Genomic DNA, 24,988 nt, shown 5'->3' on the forward strand with positions numbered 1-24,988 from the left:
ACCAATGTTTTAGAATTTATGGTAATGTGCCATAATGTGGCTGTTTTTCAGTTCATTGTGCTTGGTCTTCAGTAGTCTCTTTCAACTTAATAACTAACCTTCAATTGTGGAAAATATTATTATTTCTTAAGTAATGTTTCCTCTTTTTTTCTCTTTAACTTAGACTTAGAACACTTGCTAGGTAAATATTTGGCTTCTTGCTCTGATCTAATTTTCTTATCCTTGCTTCTTCTTTTCCCTCTCTCTTTTCTTGATTTTTTTTTTTTAATTCTCTTTTGGCAAGGTAGACTCATTTAAATCTTCCAAATACTCTGTTAAAACTTATGTTTAAGCTATTTTGTTGTAATATTTCTATGTGCTCTTCCTGTTTGGTATACCCCATTAAAAAAAATACTTGCACCTTTTTTACTTTGTTTTCTTTTGAGGATGAAATAGCTTCTCTTATCACTCAAAATTTTTTTTCAATCATTACATTTTCTATTTTGCCACGTTCCTTTTATCGGCTATCTCTTTTTCATGTTGAAGGCCTCCCCCCCCCCCCCCCAAATCTCTTGGTTTTTGGCAATGATTCAAATTTAGGAGTGAGGACTAAAAAACTGATGAAGAACTTTATGGTGTGTGTGTGGAGGCAGTGTTATATATACAAAGTGTATCTAACAGAGATCCAGAAGATTCATTCTGGGCCCCTCAAGTGTCTTGTTGGCCTTTTTTTGGAGCATTTTCTTCAGAGATTAATTCACTCTACTGATAGTGTGTCTGGCTGCTGGCATGACGAGAGTTTAGGTGGGAGAGAGGGCTGGAAACTCATTGGTCAGTACATAGAATTTAACTTTACTCTCCTCACCCCTGCCTCCCCAATGTTTTTATCCTTTCTGGTTACTTTCTTTAGACTTAAGTTCTCCATCTCTTCCCAAAGGGAGTGGTTGCCTGGTTGTCTGGAGTAGGGGCTCTGGGCCTGAGGAGAGGGGCTGTCTGAAGGGCAGGTTGTTTTGGTATACACTTCTGCTTTTAGCCCACCACTTGCAGAGGCCTTCCTAAGACTATCCAGAATTCTTCAGCGTAAGCTGACGTTGTCTCACTGGTGTGCCCCATTGTATATGCTGAAGTTTTAGTTTTCTCCACACATTTAAGTATGTTACAGCACAATCGCTTCCTTTCCATATCCTAACATTTATTGACATATATTGTCCACTGTTGTTTCCTCTTTTTTTTTTCCTTGTGATTTAAAACTGTTTATTATCTTGTTATCATCATACCATACATCCCTGGTAAGGGAGTAAACATAAATAGATGTTTGAAATTTGCTGTGTTAAACAGGAAATTCTCTAATAGAATGTTACGTATCAAAGAAATTGCCCTATTGAAAATATCTCTATGTTTATATACAGAGTTTTTCACTGCCCTAAAAATCCTCTGTGCTCCATCTATGCACCCCTCCCTACCCAAATTCCTGGCACCTACTGATCTTGTTAGTCTCCTTTTCTAGAATATCGTATAATTGGAATCATACAGTTTGTAACCTTTATAGATTGGCTTCTTTCACATGGTAATATGCATTTAAGGTTCCTACATGTCTTTTCATGGCTTGATAACTCATTCCTTTCTAGCACTGAATTATTTTCCATTGTCTGGATGTACACACTTTATGTATCCATCCACCTAATGAAGGACATCCTGGTACCAGATTTTGGTAATTGTGAATAAAGCTGCTATAAACATCCATGTACATATTTTTGTGTGGGCATAAGTTTCAAACTCCTTTGGAGAAGTACTAAAGAGTGTGACTGCTGAATCGTATGGTGAGCATGTGATTAATTTTGTAAGAAACTGCCAAGCTATCTTCCAAGGTGGCTGTACCATTTTGCATTCTCACCAGCAGTGAAGAAAGTTTGTTTCTCCATGTCCTTACCAGAATTTGGTGTTGTCAGTGTTTTATAGGACACCATGAAGCATCGTGTGGGGACAGATGCCACAGAGAGCAAGAATTCCAGATGTTGAATTTCATGCCTACCTAGCTGAGAGATGGACTTATAGTCAAAATTAATGTCAATTAAAGAATGTGAAGAAATTTGATAATCTTTATACAACTGATGTTTTGGATTATATTAGTATCCTATTGCTGCTGTAACAAATTACTAGAAACTTGGTGACTTAAAACAACACAAATTTATTTTCTTACAGCTATGAGGTCAGAAGTCCTTAAAGCAAGGTGTCAGCAGGGTTGCATTCCTTCTGGAGGCTCTAGGGGGGAGTTTGTTTCCGTTCGTTTTTAGCTTCTAGAGGTGGCCTGTATTCCTTGCTTCTTAGTCTCTTCCTTCATCTTCAGAGCCCACAGGGTAGTATCTTGACATTTCTCTCTCTTTTTTTTCTCTCATCTTCTGTTGTCACATTTCCTTTTCTGACTTTCTTGTCTTCCTCTTCCCTTATAAGAATCCTTGTGGTTACATTGGGTCATCTGGATAATCCAGAATAATCTCCCCAATTCAAGATTCGTAACTTGATCACATTTTGAAAATCTCTGTCATAATGTAAGGTAACATAGTCACAGGTTTCAGGGGTTAGAATGTGGATATCATTGGCACTATTATGCTTACCACATGGACTAAAAATATTGTGCAGAAATATAATTTGGATCAGAAGAATAGAATTTGAACTCTAGGGAGAGAAGATCAAAAGCAATTAGAAAAACAAATAAGGTTTATGGCTCATGGGTAATATATATTATTGCTTCTTACTATGAAGTAGTCTCATGTTTTTATGGTTAATCCATTCAGTAGAGAACAGTATGTATATAGTAGGAAGTAAAATTTAACTTAAAATTCTAAGGCCCATTGGACAATCACTGTTAAACTGTAGTTCTTTCTTCCCCCCCAAATTCTTGTCTTTGAAAGAGGAATGTCAGTCTGTGAACATAATAATGCAGTCTGATGCATGCATGCTTCAGTCATATTGGTAGACCACATACCTTTCTGATGGACATCTGGGTAGGAAAAGATTGGCTGCAGGTCAAGTTCTATGTGTATGTTATTCTAAATAGCTGGTTGATTATTTTCTATTTCATTCACTCACTTTGGATATGAAATGTTAATTTGAATCCCTTTACTTGTTGCTTATCTTAATTGAGGGGCAGACTGTTGTCTAGCTCATCACTTAATTGAATCTTAATCCCTCTAATATGAGCCTTCTTGGCATTCATGTCATTTTATTATACTTCTATAAACTTCAGAGTTTGTTCTACAGAAAAATCCTTTTGGAATTAGAATTGAAATTGTATTGAATGTAAAGAGTGATTTGAAGGAAAATTTCTTCTTAAATTTATGTATATCTAATAAAAATGTAAAGTCCTCCTCTGGCTGAAGAATTATGAATTTTCAAGATTTAATAAAACGGAAAACAATCAACCAGATTGAAAAAAATGAGCCAACATAACCAGAGTGTGTTCCTTGAAAGACTAGTAAAATAACTGCAAATACGGCAAGACAGAAAAAAACTTAAATGAAATATTTTAAAATAAAACATAGATATAAGTAAAGATAGTGTGGGATTCCTGGGTCATGTGGTAAGTCTATTCCTAGTCTTTTGAGGAATCTCCATACTGTTTTCTACAGTGGCTGCACCAAACTGCATTCCCACCAGCAGTGAAGGAGGGTTCGCTTTTCTCCACAGCCTCTCCAGCATTTGTCATTTGTGGACTTTTGAATAATGGCCATTCTGACTGGTGTGAGGTGATACCTCATTGTAGTTTTGATTTGCATTTCTCTGATAATGAGTGATATTGAGCATTTTTTCATGTGCCTATTGATCATTTGTATGTCTTCCTTGGAGAATTGCTTGTTTAGGTCTTCTGCCCATTTTTCGATTGGGTTGTTTATTTTTTTCTTATTAAGTCGTGTGAGCTGCTTATATATTCTGGAGATCAAGCCTTTGTCGGTACCCTACTTCAGGATGACACCTGCACCCCAATGTTCATAGCAGCATTATTTACAATAGCCAAGACATGGAAACAGCCTAAATGTCCATCAGCAGATGACTGGATAAAGATGTGGTATATTTATACGATGGAATACTACTCAGCCATAAAACCCGACAACATAACGCCATTTGCAGCGACATGGATGCTCCTGGAGAATGTCGTTCTAAGTGAAGTAAGCCAGAACGAGAAAGAAAAGTACCATTTGAAATCGCTCATATGTGGAATCTAAAACAAACAAACAAACAAACAAACAAAGCATAAATACAAAACAGAAATAGACTTACAGACATAGACTACAAACTTGTGGTTGCCAAGGGGGCGGGGGGTGGGAAAGAGATAGACTGGGATTTCAAAATTGTAGAATAGATAAATAAGATTATACTGTATAGCACAGGGAAATATACACAAGATCTTATGGTAGCTAACAGTGACGAAAAAATGTGACAATGAATATATATATGTTCATGTATAACTGAAAAATTGTGCTCTACACTGAAATTTGACACAACATTGTAAAATGATTATAAATCAATAAAAAATGTTTTAAAAAAAAGTAAAGATAGTGTGTTTAAAAAGAAATACAACAAAGCTTTGTGCATCAAAAATTGACATGAAATGTAAGGGCTTTCTAGATATAAGTGTATAATCAGTAGTCCCAGTTTATACTGAACTAGTAGTAAGAATCAACCATCTGAAAAAGATACCAGGCCCAAACAGTTTTACAAATAGTTTTATTCAGAAGCTCACAGAACAAGAAGTCTCACCTTAGACGACTTATTACTGCTATTGGCTGTCTGCTTTTATGCAGGGTTTAATATCGGGAATGCAACATAAATTCCTATGCACAGTGAAATATAACAAACAAATGAATACTTCAGTCAATGTAGGAAACCACTTAGTAAAATTCAACATTTGTTCATGATAAAGATTTAACAGATTAGGAATAGAAGGGAACATTCTTAATCTGATAAAGGTATGCATTATATTTAAAATCATAACTAATGGGGAGGAGTACAATGTTACTTTTGGGACATGAAAGCAGCCGTTTTATTTCTTCCTAGTTTTAAAAACAAATGGTAAATTGATACAAGAAGCAGAAAGATTAAAATACAGTAGCTTTATTACTGACAAAGATTCTTAGAGAACATGATTTGTTTATGCAGCCACATTGGCTTTCTAAGTCTTTACTCCGGTTTTGAACTTGCTGCTCAAATAGGGCCCTTCCTTTGCATGTCTCAATATGAGTGCTACAAAGATGACCATAGAACCCAGCATTGCAAAGGAAGGTGGTTTTGAGGAAGAATAGCCCAGAAGAGGCTGATTACAGCATGTTCAGTTCCTTCTAAACTCATCATTGGCAATAGCCACATAGTGTGGTAAACTTAAAGTCTGTAGACATGTGAGGAGTGAGGGACACAGTTATCCCTTAATAATTTTTATTGAAGCTTGGGGATATGACAGTTATCCCCACATTACACCCACTATTCATTATTATATTAGAGAACCTGGAAAATGCACTAAGCCACCAAAAATAAATGAAGTTTAGTTTAAGGAACTGAAAAAAATGACAAAGGTAATTTCTTATTTGCAGATAACATAATAATCTAAATGCAAAATCAATAAAAATATTTAAGATGTCAGAAGCATTAAGAGAGTTCCACAAAGTTGCTGGACATAAAAGCAACATTTGAAAAAAATGGAAAAAAATTTATAAAAAGACATCAAAGTTGAAAAATGGAGAAATGTATTATGTTTATTGATGAGATTGTGAATTTTATGAAGGTAATATTTTTCCTTCACATCAGTCGGTACATTCAATGCTGTTCCAATTACAATCCAAAAGTATTTTTTCTGTAGATATTTACTAACTGATTTAAAAATTCATGTGGAAGAGTAATGGGCCAATAATAGTTCAATAAGAAAATGTAATAAAAAGATTGGTTGATAAAACAGACCAGGAACTCAGAAGTAAATTCATTCTTTTTTTCATTTTATTTTTTATTGAAGTGTAGTTGATTTACAATGTTAGTTAGGTGTGAAGCAAAATGATTCAGTTATACAGTTATATACACTGTGTACAGTTATACACACATATTTTTCAGATTCTTTTCCATTTTAGCTTATTAAAAGAAATTAAATATAGTTCCCTGTGCTGTACAGTAGGTCCTTATTATTTATCTACTTTATATATAGTAGTGTGTTATTTGTTAATCTCAAACTCCTAATTTATCCCTTCCCCTTCCCTGCCCCTTTTGGTAACCATAAAAATAGTAAATTCATTCTTAAATGGAAACTTTATGTACTTAGTGTATGATAGGTAAGGAAAGGCAGATTATTCAGTAAATGTTGTTAATACCCTTGCCTTTAATGTGGGAAAAAAAATGTATTACTACCATATACAAAAATAAATTGTATAGGTTATAGAGCTAATGCAAAACATAAAAGTTTCAAGCAATTAGATTATGGGAGGATATTCTTGTAGGAAAATATTTCTTTAAGATATTAAAAACATCAAACATAAGGGGAAATTTTGATAAGTATGTCTATTTGAAAGTGTTAATATTCTGAGAATGTTTTTTAACATTTGACAGAAGATTACAACCAAAGTTTTTTTGGATTTTAGTGGGCTCTTGAATCCCTGGAAAACTACACAGAATTGTGGCATTGTGTTTACAGACATCATATAGTGTTTTATCAGTCTGAAAAAATTGGTGCATGGCCCCCACATTAAATTTAATCTGTGATAAAGTATGCACACACATAGGAGAGCCAGAGAGGAGGCTTTAATATATTTGTTCCCCAAATTCTAACATTTTTGACACTTGTCTTGGCTCTTCCAGTGGTCCTTGGCTTTCAAACCCAATACATTTATAGCACTCTCATTCTTATGCAGAATTTAATTGATTTTTTAAAGGATGTATTTGTTAATGATAGCCTAGGAAAGACATCCATTTCCCTCAGTTTTATGTGGGGGCTATGGAGAGGTCACTCCCTTTGAGAATTAGAAATTAAGTGGGGCTGCATCCAGTAGCTTGAGCACTCTACTTAGATCTGGAGAGGGCTCTTTTGGAAGAAGAAATAGTTCCCAAGGGCATTTGGAATGAGTTTTGTTCTTCTCCAGTGTTGTCAGATTTAGCAAATAAACATACAGAAGGTCCAGTTAAATTCAAATTTCTTATGACATTCAAAAGTAATGAATACTTTTCAGTGTACGTATGTTGAAAACTTATACTAAAAATTTGTGGTTTATCTGAAATTCAAATGTAACTAGTATGATATATTTTATCTAGTAACCCTACTCTTCTCTGATGTGAAGGTTCTTACCAATAGGGATTTTATTAATGTCGCTCACTGACCTAGAAAATGCCTCAACTCTGGACTTCTAAATTAAGTTTATTACAGAAGGCCAAAACCATTAGTCATTTATTAAGTTTACCTAACTAAATGATTAAAAAGAAAAAGGCATGATTTAGTTGACCAAAATTATCAAAACTGTTCAAATTATTTATAACCATAATTTGAGTCAAGTGTCTAAAATACTAACAAGAACCATAAATTAACATTCTCTTTGAGAATGTCTCTTCTCTCAACTTAACCCCTTACATCCCCATACATACACACTATTATTACCTATAAGTTTGTTGTTTGACTTTCAAGTTTTATATTCTAAATACATTTTAGATCTGCTTTATGCAGGGAATCAGGGAACTAATACATGAAAACAAAGCTTACAAAAATCAAAATTAAAAAACTTAACCATACAATACATTTCAAGTATAAGAAACCTAAGGTTCCTCCCAAATCTGTGATCTATGATCCGTGGCATCTTAAAACATTGATTCAAATTATACTTTGTAAGTGACTAGATTATTTGACAGTCTTGGTTTTCTGCAGCATGATTTTAGGGTTTCAGATCATTCATGAAGGTAAACTTACGAATAATGAGTAATTTAGATCTTTGAACTAATTAATTACTATAGTAGTCCAAGGTGGTGAGTGTGTTTTCTGGGCCAATGAGAAATATGAATAGTATAGTGGTTTGAGGGTGAATTCTAGGAATTGCAGTTTTGCTGTTTAAAGAATAAGTTTAAGGATAGATGTTGTGGTAGCGGTCTAATGGCTACCACAGTGGTGCCTGTGTCCTAACACCTCGAACCTGTGAATATATTCTGTTACATGGCAAGAGGGGACTGGGGGTACAGATAGAACTAAGGCTGAAAATCAGTGAACCTTATAATGAGGATATTACCTTGGATTATCCAGGGGGCCCAGTGTAATCACAGGAGTCCTCTAAACTATAAGAAGGAAGCAGAAGAGTCAGAGAGAGATTTGAAGACGCTATGCAGCTGGTTTTAAAGATCGGAAAATGCTATGGTCAAGAATGAAGGCAGCCTATAAAAACTCGAAAGGGAAAGGAAGCCCCAGAGCCTTCTGAAGGAACGCAGCCATGCCAGTCTCTTGGTTTTAGCCCAGTGGGACCTTTTTTGAACTTCTGACCTACAGAACTTAACAATAATAAATTTGTGTTATTTTAAACATTGTTTCTGGTAATTTTCTAGAGCATTAAGAGGAAACCAATGCAGACATATCATTCGCATAACACAGATTTTCAATTCTTAAAGTCTCTCTCTTCTAAGATAGTGTGTTGGCTTGTTATTTTACATTTTAGCATCATTTTGGGGGGGGGGCTAACTATCTATCTATCCATCTTATCTATCTATCTATCTATGAATCATCTATTCATCTATCTGTCTGTCTATCATCTATCTATCCATCCATCTATCTATGTATATGGCAGAGCGAGTCCTTTGCTAATAAGTGCTTTATGTATTTCATTCCATTTCTTCCTCAACCACTTATGTCAGTTATTATTATTCTCTCTTCATGGATAAAGAGATTGAGTCTCAGAGAGATGAATTACTTTGCCCATCTTTGAAAAGTGAAACAGATCTATCTGAATATAAGTTTTAAGTATTCTATTATAGTTCATTAGATAGTTAAAATAAGTAAGTATGCTTTGTAGGGGGAAGGGATAAACCGTTCTCAAGGATAGGCAGGCCAAAGAAGATAAAGGGAGACCTCCGGGTTAAAAAAGTATACTTATATCATTTGTCATATTATAGCCTGGGTAGATATTTTTGAGGAGATATATTACATGTTTCCTGGTGTGCTAGTACTGCAAGTGCTGAAAAAAAACCCACATATTTTACATGGGTGAAATGTTGTGACTTTTCTTGCTTCGTGCTGTTGTTGGCATTTTATTTAACATTTAAAAGGAAATTTTGATATCAATTGAAGTTGTGACCTTAACTAATGTTGGTTGTAATTTTGGTCCTGAAAAAATATGAGTCTGGATGTAAGATTGCTAGAAAAGAAATTAATGAGTGCTCTAAGCAGTTCACAAGAATAGCCATCATATTGGCTCAAGTGAAACTTCCTTTTGCCCAACATTAACTAGATTATCAGGGCTTGCTAATAGAACAAAAGATGTGGGAGAATCTGCTTTACTAGTTAATTCTAAAAGCCTCTTACACTATTTTTTACTTTGTTTTTTTTTCTACCATTCAAGTTTATTTTAAAAACAATGAGGAACCATGAACAGAATGTCTTCTGTTTTATTCTTCGCTTTATCTCCTATTTGAGTAAAATCTCCTTAAATGCTGGGGTATGTCTCATTAACTCTTTATTCTCAGACAAAAAAAACCCCACAATGGACCCACAATTTATGGTAAATAAATATATGCATTGTTGACCCAAAATGAATAGACGGCCAAATATTTCTCCAACAGAAGTAAATTTATTCAGGATCAGCAGAGAATAGCAATTTGGGTCCTGCAACCATGGCAAAGAAGGAGAACACTTTAATAGAGGGGAAAAGGCAGTTGGGAGGGCTAGCATAAACAAAGAGTCCATGGTTTTTCAGTGGCTGAGTCCTAGCCAGGAAAGAAGTCGTCTTCCACTTGGACCCTGCTATTGTTGTAGGACATGAAAGCGCCCCCTTCTGGTCTCCTGACTCCATTTAATTAAGGTTTCTAGTAATTTTTTTACAGCAGTTATCAGGTAAACTTCATGTTACTTATAACTGATACTTCTGAAAGTGTTCAGATTCTGGGGAAGAAAAGAATTGACTAAAATTAAGGCAGTTAACTTGCTCTGATAGGCATCTATTTGTCCTTTTTCCCCTCTTTTTATTGAATATTGTAATATTTTATTTATGTCTTGTGTTAAAGGTGATATTTTGCATCTGATAGGTGATGTCTCAGTCTTTAGATAGAGCAGAGTAGATTTCAAGAATCTTTGTTTTCCAATTGTGAAGCCCAAATGTGTTTATTTCCTTTTAATAAACAGAATCTGACCCAATCTGGCTTACCTAACTGAAAAGTCCTAGCATACAGCTGAATTCATAGTCTGAAACAATTATCAGAATTCTAGTTTCTCCCATCTTTTAGCCCTGCTTTCTACTTTGTTGGCTTCTGTTCCTCCAAGAGCATCAAACTGATATTATCACAAAATCAGTTTCAGAGGAGAGCCTGCTTTCTACATTTGAGATCTGTTGCCGTAACTGGTTTAATGTGGATCTTTTGCCCTCCCCTAACCAATTCTGTGTTTGAACAGTGGAAAATCTTAAGTGAAAGTTATACATTTCATTAGTGAGAATAGATTCAGCCTCACTAGATCAAATAGAATAAGAATAGGGGCATTATTACCGCAAGAATCGGGGACAGTTGCTAGGCTGCAAAACCAATAAATAATCGCTAGGTCTTATTTTTCTTGACTTTGCTTTACAACCAAAGTGTGAGGAAAACAGTTACACTTGATTGTTTTGACAAATGGCACTCTCTTCTTCACCTTGTTAGGATGAGTTGAATTTAGTGTTTCCTTTGAGGATTATGGAAGTGACTTGACCTTTGTAAAGATAAAAACAACACTACTGACATCAGCTCAAATGAAACTACTTCTCCATAATCAAGTGAAAAGTTTCTGAATGGTGCCCCTTCTAAAAGCAGATTACGTTGACAGATGACTCACAGAAGAATTAAAGTAGCTGTTAATTTCTGATTCTTGCTAGTTTTAGTTACAGGGAAGAATGTAATTAACTTCAGTTTAGGTACATAGCAGAAGAGAACACCTGCTTTCTTGATCTAGAGGGAGTTAAAAATCAAAGTTTTGAGCCATTAAAATAGAAGGGTTGGGAATCCTGAGTGAACTTTATAGCCGAGGAACAAGTCCAAGACTATTACTTTTCCAAAGCTGCCTGGATGGCTAGCTTGAGTTTTTTTTTGGATTGGTTTAATGGCAGAGGGAGTTTGTTATTAATCTGGCAAAACCCTAAACACGTTCAACTCTTATATGTAAGTGCCATGCCATTAAAAATGATGGGTAACCATCTTAGAGATAAAAAGAGATAAGAGGAAATCAAGTTTAGTGATGTAGATGACCAAGTATATTTATTCACTGAAGTGAACTTTTAATCAGTTTCATTTAAATGACAGTGTGATTGGGATCAAAGAAAATGAATATCGTTTACCACGCATATTATCCTTCTAATTGAAGTCAGATGAGTAAGACTCATGCACTGCTTTTGGTACTCTGAAGTGTATAGTTCTCTGGTTTGATTTCTCGTCCAGAGAACTCATTGATGTGGCAAGATGGTGTGCTGAGAGCTCAGCTAGCTAAAAGAAAAATGGTACACAGTGTGTAAGACACTCTGAAATCCAGTTCAATGAGAGAGAGTGTTTAAGGCTTCTTGAATGAATTACAGCCTGGTAAGATACTGCTATAAAAGCAGCGAAACCATTAGCATAGACAGTAGAGATGCTAGGCTGGAATGCTTTTATATGCCAATTTAATGTTTGTGATTATGCTGCACAGATTCAGTCCTTCATAAACCCATTTCTATGGCAACAGGGAAATGTTGAAAGCCCATAGCATATAACTAAGACTTTTGCAAATTCTGACTAGTCTAAAGAATACATTATCTTCTTTTAATGCACAAATTTTGAGAAATTGAAAATTACTGAATAACCCATGAAGCAGAAGATCTGACATTTTATAGTTAAGCTTGCTGAAAGCCTTATTTGATAGCTTATTAAATGCAGCTGGTATATTTAAAAGTAAGACTAGAGGGGAAAAAAGAGTTGAGTCTGTAAAATGCTTTAGTCCAAATAAGCCTGTAACACTTTGGTGATAGTAAGGAAGTGCAGCCAGTCTTTCTGCTGGAATTTACTTTTAGGATTTCCTTAGAATTCTTGAATGGGATATTGTGAGATGCAGGACAGAGATTTCAATAACAAATAAACAAACAGAAGATAACCCATGGAAACTTTTAATAATGTGATAGCCTTGTAAATGCTTTCTTCAGAAATTAACTTTGGGGACTTTGACATTTATTTTCTTATAACAAGGGTGAATCGATTATTGAATGGTTGAAAGCACACAACGCATATTGATTTGTTCGTGCGTAGCCACTTTCTCCCAGCAGGCATCTTGCTGCCTGCAACATATTTTTAAATAGGATTACTACTCATTAAATTACAATGACCTGAAGCAATGGTCAACAAAAATGAAATTGCCTCGGTTCATCATGGTTTGGAGCATTGCCACCGACTCTCAGTGGCTTACTTTTCCTGGTGGAAGTCGACTTGAAGAGTGTATGTGGATGGCTGCTTAAATGTCTAGAATTTAGCCAAGTAAAACCCCAAACCTATGACTGCAACTTAAATATGCCCACAGTTTTCTATCATAATAACAAATTGTTTTAAGGAATCGTTGTTAAACAATATATGTATTTTTAATATAATTGTCGATATTTTGTGTAGGAGTCTATGGGCTACTGATACAAGAGGTTAGAGTTTAAGGAGTTCATTTTAAGTTTTTTTCCTTTTTGCTCTTTTTTTGTGGTAGAGAAAGTATATAGACAATTACCTTAAAAGGATGTTAACGGAAGTATCTAGACAGATGATCATAGGAGGAAGGAAGAGGTATGATGTGGACTCATTAACATTTTCCCAAAAGTTACATATTATTCATGACCATTTTAAAGAAAGATTATTGTTACTGTCTTTCTGTCTGTGTATATTATTCCGTGATTTAACCTATATTTATACTTCACAATCTGTCTCATAATTTCTACTTCTTAATCCATTTTCTGATACAAGGGCACTTGGTATATATATAAAATCATTTTCTGAGAAATTTAGAACCATCTCATGGTAAAAGTTGGGGAATTCAGGGCTTTCATTCAGCTGTCTTGTAACTCCATATCTACCAGGCCTCCCCATTATACACTTTAAGGCACTGAGAGTTTATTATTGGTGGAAAGATCATGTAATCTCTTCATTTCCTCTGAGAAATTGGGGCCAAGTCCCAAAAAATCCTGTGATAAAGTGTCAGGACCATGACATCAGTCACAAGCTCTGGATTTGCTTTAATTCTGGGCATCATGTAATGTAGCTACTGTTTACACTTCCTGAACCACATTTAGTTCCAGGCCTTATGTTTCTATGAATTTCTACTTCTTGATAAATTTCTTCGTTACGATGTGACTTTGACTCCTTTTTATCTACCTGAAATTCATAGCTCTGGAAACTTCTTCACAATTTAGTTAATCCTTTGGGGCTCTGGGCTTGGATGGCTACCAGCTTAGAGTTCCTTGATACCACACAAATGACCTTACTATCCAGGCATGGTCTCAGTGTTTGTAAAACCTGTCTCTGTATCCGTACTGTTTCTTTACATTCAAAATGAGCCTCACTTTCCTCTGGGTTGTCCATGCTACTGCCCCGATGACCATCCTATATAGACTGGCAACCTCCTTCTCTACTGCCTCTAGCTTTCTGTGCTGGTTTACTTTGCTTTGACTTTCTCTGTAGCACTTCTCACCTGACATACGGTACATTTAACTGTATATTTATTTATATTGGTTTCCTTCCACGTGAGGTCCTTTAGAACAGAAAATTTGTTTACTGTAGTTTACTGTGCTTAGAACATCTCCTAATATAAGCGTTAAGTAAACAGTAGTCGAATTATTGAACAATTGCATGAAGGGCCGAGTTTTGAGAGTTAAGAGCCTCGTTACAGAAGCATCTCTGCTATTAGGAATATTCATTGACAATGAGATTTCACTCAACTGTGATTCATGGGTCTTGGAGGCAGATACAAGAATAGGAGACAAAATTGCATTCTTAAGATTTATAAAAATGTTATCCCATAAGTTATTTTAGCTGAACAGTTTCATGTTTTACCCATTATCCTCTTTTGATAATTTAACTCTGCATAAATATTGTCTGTCTTCCAAGGAAGCAAGAAAAAGTGGAAGATGAAAACTGGTTTCTAAGGAAAAAGATGTCCTTTTGGAGAGTAATGTTAGGTAACATAAGTGAGTAGGGGTAATAGATTTGTTTTATTCCTAAGCTATTCACTTCTATTGTTCAACAGTGCACCTGTTGTTTGGGCACAAAATATCGATGGGTTAAGACCTTGATAATGTAATATACGAAAAACTTAGCCGTGTTTTTCACCATAAGTCCCAGTAGAAACTAGCTCCTGGTGGTGGGTCCTATGCAGAATTTCTGGAAATAAATAGCATGACCACTTAACAGAAAAAAAACTATCACCACAAAAGGGAGATCATTGCTCAATCAGGGTGAATTTAAGGATGAGAATTTAAAATGCAACAAATAACATCAGCTGTGTAGGAATAATTGGTCAAATGGAACATTCAGCCTCACTTGAAAGATTTTAGATTATGAGACATGATTTTATCTCAAAAGTTAAATATTGCAAACCCCTGTGAATTTTAAAGTCTAGTAAATAAACCAAAAAAAAAAAAAAAAAAAAGGGAAAACTAAGCTGGTTAGAGTATAAAAAGATGTTAAAAAATGAAAGTTCACTTGGGGATATGAGCAGATGTGGTGTTCTGAACTTGGTCCTTTCTTCCTCTGTGCTGCTCATCAATTCCTACCTGAAATTGTGCTGCTTCCCTGCTTGGAATTCTTCCCTCCCTGATTTTCTTATTCAAATCTTACCCATACTAAAGGTTTTCTTCTCCAGGAAACCTTATCTGTCAGAATTTAGCCTGAGAAATCTCTTCTATAAAATCTGGGAGACCTCTAAACTGTAGTTATCCCATTCCTCACTAGGATTTTAAATAAGTAGGGGGTGCCGTTTCTTCCTCCTCTTTTATCTTCTCTTCTTCCTTCTTTTTTTATTCTTCTTCTATTTCATTTGACTGCCGTCCCAGTGATAAAGTTCAGTGTTTTGTATTATAAGGTGCTTAATACAGTTTGAGGAACATGTGGTACAGTTGAAAGGTTTGGATTCAGACAGACTTAGCTTTTAATTAATTTTCTGCCTCCTACTAGTTCTTTGATCTTTGGCTAGTTTCTTTTTATTTTCCAGTGACCTCTTTAAAATGATAAACCTTTTAGTGTCATTGTGAAAATTAAACTTGATAATGTACACAACCTGTCTGTCATATAGAATGTACTCAACCATGTCCTATCTCTTCTTCTCATCTTTATTTTAGTTATTTGACTTTGTGATGACCGTAATTATTTGTTTGGGTCGCGTGAACTTGTATCGCGATTCTAAGTGAGAATTTTCTGTCTGATCAGTGCTACCTAGAGGTATTTGGAGAAGTGGAAGATAAAAAGAAACGTGTAGGCAACTAAATGTTCATTTAGGGATATTAAATATTTTTCTTCCTTTCCAAGTTCCTTAGTTTTCTTTCTCTTCCTACTTTCCTTCTTTCTTTCCTTCATTCTTACCTGCCTGCCTTTCAAAAACATAACACTTATAATCCAGACATAAAAGACAATTAAATAACTTTAACATAGTAGTTTATAAAGTGGGTAGAGGTATGTAAGTGTAATTCAATTTTATGATACCTCAGACTAAAAAAAATGGTATTTCATCATTTCACTCCTTCCTTGAGTTTGACAGACAGCAGTCAGTATGCACATAATGAACTCTTTTGATTGAAAAAGTATATTCTATAGAAACTCAGGACTGTGAATTTGAACTGTACTTGGTTATTATTAGGCACATCTTGCTCTCATCTCAAATTTTTATCTAATTCTAGGGGTTTAATTTGACATTTCTCTCTTACATTTCCACTGATGATTTACGTTTCTGATAATGTACAATATTAAATTTAATTTTGCTAAACTGAATCTAATTTTGTTTCTTTTCATTTAGGTCCATTTGTCTAGCTTCTCTTTCCTTACTGGAATTTGCAATACCATCAAGTTATCATGAATTGAAAATTTCATAATCTTTCTTCCAAACCGTTACTGATGGTGTTAAATGGGACAGATTCATTTTCAGGCCTTTAATTGCTTCCTCAGTGGGCTGTATTTTCATTATTATTTCCTTTCTTTTGTAGCTGTTAGAATGTGTTTTATTCTATATTATAATATATTATGGAGGCCAATTTAAGTTAATTTTTGAATAAGATTTCATGATATACAAATACAATGTTACCAGAATCAGAATGTGCTATATCTGTGGTACTTCTTTTACTTTTTTTCTATTTAACCAAAATTAAAATGTGAAGAAATTGCAGTTTTCTCTTAAAATGCACCAATGGTGCTTTGTCTTTTTAATTATTTTTTAAAATGTTTCAGTTTTTCTCTTATTTATTGTTTGATAATTGCAGAATTGAAAAGTTTTGTGCACTAGAAAGTGTGGATAGAATTGACTGGGATATTTGCTTTATTTCAATCTTGAGCAGTACATTTAATGCTGTGTTTCTTTTTTTAACATCTGTATTTATTTCTGTTCATATTCTTTTTCAATATAGGTTATTACAAGATACCGAATATTGTTCCCTCTGCTATAAGGTATGACTTGTTTATTTTATATATAGTAGTTAGTATCTGCAAATCCTGAATTCCCAATATATCCCTCCTCATCCCATTTCCCCACTGGTAACCATACGTTTATTTTCTATGGCTCTGAGTCTGTTTTTTGTTTTGTAAATAACTTCATTTTTGTCTTTTTTTTTTTTTTATTTGATTCCATATATAAGTATTTTTGTTTCTCTTTCTGACTTCCTTCACTTAGTATGACAGCCACCAGGCCCATCCACATTGTTGGAAATAGCATTATTTCATTCTTTTTAATGGCCAAAGTATTTCATTGTATTCCATGTTTATATATTCTGGAAATCAATCCCTTGTCAGTCACATCATTTGCAAATATTTTCTCCCATTCTGTAGGTTGTCTTTTCATTTTGTTTATAGTTTCCTTTGCTGTGCAAAAGCTTGGAAGTTTAATTAGGTCCCATTTGTTTATTTTTGTTTGTATTTCTGTTGCCTTGGTCACTGACCTGTGAGAACATTGCTACAATTTATATCGGAGAATGTTTTGCCTGTGTTTTCTTCTAGGGGGGTTATGTTGTCTTGTCTTATATGTTTAAGCCTTTAAGTCATTTTGAGTATACTTTTGTGTATGATGTGAGGGAGTGTTCTAACTTCATTGATTTATATGCAGCTGTACGATTTTCCAGACACCACTTGCCAAAGTCTTTCTCCATTTTATATTCTTGTCTCCTTTGTCAAAGATTAATTGACCATTAGTGTGTGGGTTTATTTCTGGGCATTCTGTTCTGTTTCACTAATCCATATGTCTGTTTTTGTGCCAATACCATGCTGTTGTGATTACTGTAGCTCTGTAATATTGTCTGAAGCCTGGGAGGGTAATTCCTCCAGTTTCATTCTTTTTCTTCAGTATTGCTTTGGCAATTTTGGGTCTTGAATTGGGATTTATGTGGGATTCCATATAATTTTTTGGATTATTTGTTTAGTTCTATGAAAAATGTCCTGGGTAGTTTGATAGGGATCACATTGAGTCTGTAAATTGCCTTGGGTAGTGTGGCCATTTTAACAATATTAATTCTTCTAATCCAGAAGCATAGGATATCTTTCCACTTCTTTAAGTCATCTTTAATTTCCTTAATTAGTCATTTATAGTTCTCCATGTATAAGTCTTTCACCTCCTTGGTCAGGTTTATTTTGAAGTATTTTATTTTTTTGATGTGATTTTAAAAGGGATAGCATTATGACATTCTTTTTCTGATATTTCATTGTTAGTGTGAAGAAGTGTCACAGGTTTCTGTGTGTTTTTCTTGTATCCTGCCTCCTTGCTGAATTCATTTATCAGCTCTCGTAGTTGTTGGCATGGAGTCTTTAGAGTTTTCTATATACAGTATCATGTCATCTCTATGTAGTGATAATTTTACCTTTTCTCTTCCAATCTGAGTCCCTTTTATCACTTTTCTTCTCTGATTGCCATGGCTAGGACTGCCAATATTTTATAGAATAGAAATTGTGAGAGTGGGCATTCTTGTCTTAGTCTAGTTTTTAGTGGGAAAGCTTTAAGCTTTTTACTGTTGAGTTTTATGTTGGCTGTGGGTTTGTCATAAATAACTTTTATTATGTTGAGGTATGTTCCCTCTATGCCCACTTTGTTAAGAATTTATTTTTATCATGAATGGATGTTGAATTTTGTTGAATACTTTTTATGCATCTATTGAGATGATCATGTGATTTTTATCCTTTCTTTTGTTGATGTGATGTATCACATTGATTGATTTATGTATATTGAACCATCCTTGTGTCCCTGGGATGAATCCAACTTGATCACAGTGTGTGATCTTTTTATGTGTTGTTTGATTTGGTTTGCTGATATTTTGTTGAGAATTTTTGCACCTATGTTCATTAAAGATGTTGACCGTTAATTTTCTTTTATGGTAGTGTCTTTGTCTGGTTTTGGTATCAGGGTGATGATGGCTTCATAGACTGTGTTTGGGAGTTTCCCTCCCTGTCAATCTTTTGGAAGAGTTTGAGAAAGGTTAATGCAAGTTCTTTGTATGTTTGGTAGGCTTCCCCAGTGAAGCCATCCAGTCCTGGATTTTTGTTTGCAGGGAGTTTTTTTTTTTTCTTTTAATTATAGATTCTATTTTACTTCTAGTGATCAGTCTGTTCAAATTATCTATTTCTTCTTGATTCAGTTTTGGTTGACTTGGGCTAGGGACCACTCACATCCTCTACGCCGGTTTTTCTCCATTCTGTTTGCCGCAAAGCAGCTACCATGTTCCCCTCTGAGCCTCTGAAGCTACCCTTCTGTCCCAGCTGACCTCCCTGCTACAGAGGGGGCTTCCCAGGGTGAGAGTGCTTTTTTTCTTTTGCTGCTCCCTCCCCAGGTGCAGGTCCTGTCTCGATTCTCTCTTTTTCCTCCTGGTAGGCTTCATGAAGATTTTTCTTATAGTTCCACTTGTACATGATCTGCTACCAGAGTTCAGTAGGTATTTTGTGAAATTGTTCCACACGTAGTGTACTTTTGTTGTATTGGTGCGAGAAGGTGAGCTCCATGTCTTTCTATTCTGCCATCTTCAAGCCCCTCAAATACTGTGTTTCTTGAGAAAAATTGATTTGTTTGACTTTTATAATAATTATTTTAGCATAAGAGAGAAAGCTCTATTACTTTAAATAGGGACTTTAAAATAACTTTGGGTAATTTAGAAATGATGTTTGTAATTACTGAACGTTTTCTCACTTTGACCGTAATACTATTTCTAAACTTTTTTTGATATTCATATAAACATATTTGTGTTTATTGTTGATCCTATGACATAATTTTTCTCTCTGAGCAATTTTTTTTCTTAGAAAGAACATGCATTTTCAAAATATCTAATGACTATATTAAAATATTTCCAGCATTAAAACTTTAGTTGCACCTGCAGTCACCTTTTTTGGGCCAACCATTTGGAATAATTTTGCCTATTGCAGGCTCCTTTTTATTACTTTCTTACTGGTGCTTAAAAAAATATTGCCATCTGAAACTGGCATCCTTCCATCAGACATAATGTATATACTTGAGAATTGTAAAATCCCAACTGAAAGTAGTTGGGGGTCTGCTTCCTACATCAACAAACTCTAAAGGAAAAGAAAACTTTTGGAAAGGGGACATCTCCAAGAACGATTTAAACACAAAGATGGTCACTAATCTTAGTCTTGCTCTATATTTATCATTATAATTACTGTATGGTGTCTTTTAATTACTATCTGCCCTTGCCATTATTGATTATTATTTTCATTTGGCTTCTTTGGGTACCAATTTAACGAAAAGTTTTCTAATGGGTAAAGCGCTTTTAGCATATTGTGATCTTTAATAATACCAATGGTAGTTATTCAATCAGAGACTTATAATCAGACATTGAATTTCTTAATTCCTTGGGGTAAATGGGTACCGCCTATATATAATAAAACTTGTATTTCCATTGCCTAGAGCTAGCCTTATTCAAAATTTAAAATTAAACCAAGTTTTTTTTTTTTTTTTAAGGTTTTTTATGTCTGTTTAAACCATTCCTTTTGGATATCTAACAACTTAGTAATCGGGTACTAGGCATGTTCATTTCTTGTATTCAGTAGATCCAGGAAAGATTCTAGATGGTTCCAAAGTTTTCCTTTCTGCAAGAATGAAACTTTCCCGTGTTATCTTCCTTTGGTTCCCTAAACCTGGCTACAGTAGATTGTGTTCAATTATGTGATCTAATTTATGTTAATGTGTAAGCTAGCCAGTATATTGTAAACTTCTCTCCAAATAGTTCTTCTTGTGTCTACCAATAGGGAGAATTTCATAAAACAGACTTAATGGTAGAAGAGGTAAATTTGGTCATATTGATATATGTTTCCTACATCAAAATGCATCTTTGTTGCCTGTTTTTCCCACAAGTAAAATCAGTTCTACTGAGTAGACTTCAGTGTTAGGGGCTCATCTGGATTAACTGAACCTGATCATGTTTATCTCATGAGATTTTAATTGCTTTGATATAAGTATGATGTATTATGCATTCAGTACAAAATTAGTGATAATCTATCTACAGAGTACGATATAGTTATTGACTTCATTGATCACATTTTAACATGCTATAAACTTAATCACTATTTCTAAAATTTTAAAATTTAAAATTTAATATATTTTGAATAGTCATTTACATGGCTCAAACATTCAAAAACTGTAAAATGAGAACAAAGAAAGTTTCCCTTAAACCAATATTTCTCAGCCATCTAATTTTTCTCCATTCAGACAACCAAAGTTATCCATTTGTTTGTATTCTTATAGAAATATTGTATGTGTTTATAGACAAATGCATACATTCTTGTTTATCTTTTTAAAACAAAGGGTAGAATATTATAGTCATATGTATTGGAGATCATTAGTTCATATTAGAACATAAAGATCTTGCTTATCCTTTTACTTAATTAGTCCTCTATTAATGAATATTTATGTTTTTTCCAAACATGCTAGTGCAAGTAATTCTACATTGAATAACCCTGTATATAAGTTATTTTTATCCATCTAAGTTGAATTAAGTAGCTATTGAATGAATAATATTTGACTGGTGTAATAGTATTTGTCTTGCCTTATTTAGGGTAGGTAAGTTCATTTACTTTAACTGAGTCAAATTTATAAGCATTTCCAATTGAAACAATGTTTTTGTCACTGAAAACAAAAGGAAGCTGTAATTTTTCTGAACTACTTTTTAAAGAAAAAGTGTTAAATGGTTGATTTACTTAAATTTAAGAATAAAGAAAACCCATTTGATGTTGAATTTTGCCAATTCAATTAGTGTAGCATGAAAAATTAGAAAGAAAAGGATTTCCAGGATAATTTTCTGTAGTAAACCAAAGAATCAATGAAGTGGGAAAAAAGAGGCTTTTCTTCTTAGTTCTAAATCCAATTACAGTAGTTATGAATCTGGGTATGGCAACGTTTTTGGTTTTCTTGCTTCCCAGGTTTGGTGTTTACTATGAGAAAGCAAAGCAGGAACTCATTTGGGGTTGATTACATTATGGATATAGGGACAGAATCATGACATTTCTCTTCCTATAATCACATTTTCACCTCCTCATGTGGTGCACACCTGTGCCTTGTTGGCAGTTGTACTCAATGGGAAGTCACACATCACATAGTTCCAGTAAGGGAGGAAATTAGTTTTGTGCAATATGTGTCCTTTCAGGTGACACTGGGTGTTTCTTACTGAAGCTCTGCAAACTAAATAAATAAAAAGTCAGAAGAGAAACTTTGAACAGAATTCAGTGCAAAGAGTATCTGGCATGATGGATAAAGATCTGCATGTCATGGGTAATGGAATCATAATGATTTTAGTAAATGCTTATGCCTGAGTTTATTTAAAATTTAGTAGCAATTCAAGGAAGAAAGCTTTAGAATAAAATTATGTATACTAACTCTGAACTTCGCATAAATTTTCAGGCTGGCTCAGTTGAACAATAGGATGTGGCAGTGCATTCATTTCCCATATGAGTTCAACATTGTCTTCCCCTGCCCCACACCCTGCCCAGCTTTCACTGGAAATGCTCTGCAGCTGTGTGACTTTTCCATTGTAAGACTCTGAATTTCTCCTCTAAAGTCAGCTTCATCTTCAGTTCTTGGAAGTTACTTTCCCTGATGTTTTTCAGCTTTCTGGTTATTTAATCTTTTCATTTTATCTTAACAGTTATTATTAGCTACTTTCAAGCACTCTCTCCTATTTATGACTCTCTTAAACATGTTTTACTATTTGGACTATTATTTGTTTGAATGTGTTCTGTTACCTCTTTAATACAACTAATGTCTGTATATAAGGGGAAATTACTACATTTATGTATTAATTTGTCAAGTTGGTTTATTCCACAAGCAGATGGGAGATATGCTTAGGGCAAAAACGAAGAAGGGAAATTATTCAAATTTTTATTTGAAGTCATGGATATTTCACAATTAAACATAAAAGTAGTCATAGTTAGAAAAAAATCAAAATTTTTGTTGGCATTTCTTCTACTTCTTTTATGATTTTTATGATTGTTTTTATTTGGAATTATATCTGAAGGGGACTATGAAGTCTCTTGTGACATTTAGGATTTTTTTTATAAGTTTAATTAGATCCTGCCCATTCATTCTCCCAACCAGTATTTCCTCTTCTTTCTCAATTCCCAAATATTAGAAAAGAGAATAGCCATTTTTTCCTTTCCAATGTCTACCTTATCTGCCTCCCTTTTTTAGACTGTTGTGCCGAGGCAGCAAAAGGAATCACAACAGAGGTAAAATTGACTGAAAAGAATAAATAAAGAGAGCTTCTGGGATATGTGGGACAACCAGAGATTCAACATTTATGTCACTGGAGTCCCTTCATGAGGAGAGGAGGAAGAGGGTGGGCCTAAAAAAGTAATCAAAGAGATAATGACTAAAAGCTTCCTAAATATGTTAAGAGTCAGTGAAGAAGTTGTTCAAACCTCAAACCCCTCCAAAATTCATGTTGACACATTATAGGCAAGCCTCTGAAAATTAAAGACAAAGAAAAAAATCTTGAAAGCAATGACAGTAGGGACTGCTTAAGAATAGGGACAAATGATGTACTTCTCATCAGAAGCCACAGAGGCCACAAGGACATAGCATACATTATTAAAGTCCTAAAAGAAAAGGACTATCAATGTAGAATTCTATGTCTGGTGAAAATATTCTTGAGAAATGAGGGGGAAGTCAAGATATTCTCAGATGAAAGAAAATTAGGATAATTTGTTACAGCAGACCTGTTCTGAAAGAATAGCTAAAGAAAACTCTGAACAGAAAATAAATGGTAAGAGAAGGAAATCTTGGAATACCAAGAAGGAATAAGCAACATGATAAAAACAAAAATATGGGTGAGAACTATACATTTTCCTTCTCCTTTTGAGGTTTCTAAATTATTCTAAACTATCATAATTTAGGTAATTGTAGTATTGTCTGATATGGTTCTACAGGTATATATAGGAAATATTTAAGATAATTATCTTATAATGAAGGAAGGTTGAGGGATGAAAAGTGAGCTCAACTTCCTGTATTTTACTCAAACTGGTAAAATGTTAATACCATAGACTGTGGTGAGTTATTTATGCATAATGTAATACATAGAACTTGTTACTTGATAACAATACAAAGAGCATACTGAAAAACACTGTAGAAAAATCAAAATGGAACTCTAAAAGCATGCAAAAGTGACTAATAGTAAGACAGGAAAAAAGGATGAATAAGCAGAAACCAGAAAATAGAATGGCAGACTTAGGCCCTAACATAATAACAGTTACATAAAATGCACATGATCTGAGAATACCAATTAGAAGACAGAGACTTGCACAGTGAATTAAACAAAAAGTTAAAAAAAATGTTGAGCCTGCTTTTATGTTTTGTATGAAAACTCACTTTAAATATAACAAAAAAGCTAAGTCCATATTTATAGATCATGCAAACATTTGTATATTAATGTCAGATGTATTTCCATCCTAAATGCGTATAAACCAAACAACAGAGATACAAAATAAATGAAGCAAAAAGTGATTGAACTTAAAGAAGAAACAGACAAATCCATAATTATAATTGTAGACTTCAACACTTTGTATTAGTTTCCTCAGGAGTCCATAACAAAATACCACAAATTTTGTAGCTTACAACAACAGAAATTAATCTCTCTCAGTTCTGGAACCAGAAGTCTGAAATCAAGGTGTTGGCAGAACTGCTTTCTTCTGGAGGCTCTAGGAGAATGTCTGCTTCATGTCTCTCTTCTAGCTTCTGGTGGTTGCCAGGCATTTTTGACATTCCTTCACTGATAGACGTGCCACTCCAATCTCTACTCCCATTTTCTTGGTAGCCTTCTGTTCTGTGTCTGTGTCTCAGATCCTTCTCTGTGCCTTTCTCTAATAAGGACCCATATCATTGAGTTTAGGGCCCATCCTCAAATCAGCATCACCTCATCTGAAGATCCTTAACTTAATTGTATCTTCAAAGACTATCCCTTCTTTTTAAAACATAAGGTCACATTTACTGCTTCTAGGTGAAGACACCTTTTTTTGGAGGCTGCCTTTTAACCCATTACCGCTGCCCTATCAGCAATTGACAGCAAATACAGAATTGGCAAGGATGAAATAACTCAATATAACACATCAACCAGTGAGATGTAATCAACATTTACAGAATATT

At 34.3% G+C, this 24,988-nt stretch overlaps 1 long non-coding RNA gene across 1 annotated transcript; it reads left to right on the plus strand.

Annotated features, from left to right (window-relative positions):
* The first annotated feature begins 354 nt into the window (after positions 1–354).
* Positions 355–23,603, plus strand: LOC116662639. Its single transcript, XR_004318618.1, has 3 exons — positions 355–366; positions 10,522–10,525; positions 23,509–23,603. It is a non-coding gene; the product is annotated as an uncharacterized LOC116662639 (long non-coding RNA).
* Positions 23,604–24,988: the final 1,385 nt, after the last annotated feature.

This window comes from Camelus ferus, chromosome 3 (assembly GCF_009834535.1).
Source record: "Camelus ferus isolate YT-003-E chromosome 3, BCGSAC_Cfer_1.0, whole genome shotgun sequence".
Lineage (NCBI taxonomy): Eukaryota > Metazoa > Chordata > Mammalia > Artiodactyla > Camelidae > Camelus > Camelus ferus.